At 24.7% G+C, this 2,047-nt stretch overlaps 1 long non-coding RNA gene across 2 annotated transcripts; it reads left to right on the top strand.

The window, feature by feature from the left end:
- The first annotated feature begins 586 nt into the window (after window positions 1–586).
- LOC131594239 (uncharacterized) lies at window positions 587–1,810 on the top strand. Of its 2 annotated transcripts, none has more exons than XR_009281323.1 (3): window positions 587–829; window positions 935–1,046; window positions 1,605–1,810. It is a non-coding gene; the product is annotated as an uncharacterized LOC131594239 (long non-coding RNA). The 2 variants fall into 2 exon arrangements; XR_009281322.1 differs by lacking the exon at window positions 1,605–1,810 and adding an exon at window positions 1,233–1,511 and having other exon boundaries at window positions 589–829.
- The last annotated feature ends 237 nt before the right edge of the window (window positions 1,811–2,047 follow it).

The raw sequence follows: 2,047 nt of genomic DNA, 5'->3' as shown, positions 1-2,047 counted from the left end.
AAATATTTAAGGATATAATAGAAAAAATAACATGAATTATTAATTGGAATTGTAAAACGACTTATATTAAAATACAAATTTTTTTTCTCCAAAACGACTTATAATAAAAAACGGAGTATTATTTATAGAGAAATATTGTAAATTCTATTACAAGAAAACATATTATTAATTAAAATTCAGATCGTAAAATAGTCTCTTTTTTATATTTTTCTCTATTTCTCTACCAAATTCTCCTTGTCCCAACGATATATAAGACCACAATTTAAATCATATATACTTAACAAAATAGGAAACTTTCATTTATTTAAATCAACATTTAAAAGAGATAAAGAAGAAATTAGAATATTTTTATTTTTTTCTCAAATCAAAATTATAATAAAACTAATCTATCATATAAGAAAATTTAATGTTCTTGAAATTCCTATTTTGCCCTTTTGGTCTATTACACTGCCACGTGGATGGCTTCATAGATTTCTAACTATTTTTTACTTTTTAACCACTTGCTCATATTGTTTACTATTTCTTCTACTTAATAAACAAAATAAAAATATTCTTAATGTCTTTTTTCTTTTCTTTTTCTCTTTCCCTTTTCACTTTCACATTTCTTTCTCTTTCTACTTTCTCTTCTCTCTTCTGGTTTCACATCAATGATTATTTTCTCTTTCTACTTTCTCTTCTCTCTTCTGGTTTCACATCAATGACTATTTTCTCTTTCTCTTTGGATTTTTAGTTTATGAACTATTATCATGTGTTTGTTTCAGATCTTGCAGAAGCACTGCTTGAATGCAAAGAAAATGTTCAAGATCTCTTATGGTATGTGCAATAAAAGGTGCAGATGAACAACGGTATCTTTAAATTGAAAGTTATTCGTAAATCTTTTTTCAAATTCGAGTATTTTGGGACATGCGTTGCTTAGATAGATTTTTTCTTGCAGACCCTTCCACTTTTTCTACTTTCTACCACCTATGTTGTGTCAAATTACTCTAAAGGTTGAAGGATGCAAATGTTAGAGCTCGGATTTGTCACACATATTTCAGATCTGCAAGGTTAGAGTTTGAATCTTCCGTGCATGTTTCAGATTTACAGGGTTAGAGTTTCAATTCAACATGCGTGTTTTAGCTCTGAGGGTTTAGATCTCGAATCTGCCGTGCATGTTACAGATCTATAAGATTATATTTTAATTAACTTTTTTTATTCAAGATTTTATTCATTTTTCTTATTATTTCTTTCAGGTTCTCTAATCTTTCACATCTTCATGCTCTAAATGGAATATTTATATTTTGTTTTTATTTTTATTTGTCTTCTTCCTTCTTACTTTTTTGTTTCCTAACATTTAATCTTATATTTTTTTCTTTTTGATTTCATGTTTCAGTTGTTGCTTTATAGATCTCTTATGTTTAAGAGGATTGAAGCAGATATATTTGCTAAGTTTATTTGTTAATACTTGATTTTGAATAATTTTATTTAGCTTAAAGCAAATTTCAAATACAATTAGAATCAAATTAATGTTATTCTAATGTGTAATTAATATGTCTCATTTAACTCTCTTTAATTTATATTTGTTTCATGATTTACTCTAATTTTTATTTATTTATAATTTTCAGATTGAAAAATTATTGAAGACAGACCATTATTACTTAAATTTATTCTAATTAGTATTTAATTTTTCTGAAAGTGAAATAAGTTAGAAAAAATGAATATAAATATTTCTAAGTGTAAGCTACAAGTGTATGTAAAATTTTTAATGATAGATATATTTATATATAATTTTGTTGAAAATAAAAAAAATGTTATTAAAAGATCTAATTAAAGAGAGACCATTATTACTTAAATTTATTCTAATCAGTATTTACTTTTTTTGAAAGTGAAATAAGTTAGAAAAAATGGATATCTTGGTTGTATCAAAGAAAATTTATAGAATAGACTATATAATAGATCTTAGTATAGTGTGTTGTTTATTGCAAGCTAAAGTCACATCAACTTTTACCTTTTCATCATCACATAGGTCTTTTAATGTTATAAAAGACTGTCAAAATAAATAATAATT

The sequence above is a fragment of the Vicia villosa genome, linkage group LG4 (assembly GCF_029867415.1).
Source record: "Vicia villosa cultivar HV-30 ecotype Madison, WI linkage group LG4, Vvil1.0, whole genome shotgun sequence".
Classification (NCBI taxonomy): Eukaryota; Viridiplantae; Streptophyta; class Magnoliopsida; order Fabales; family Fabaceae; genus Vicia; species Vicia villosa.
Note: the sequence above shows the minus strand (reverse complement) of the source record. Positions and strands in the feature narration are given on the sequence as shown.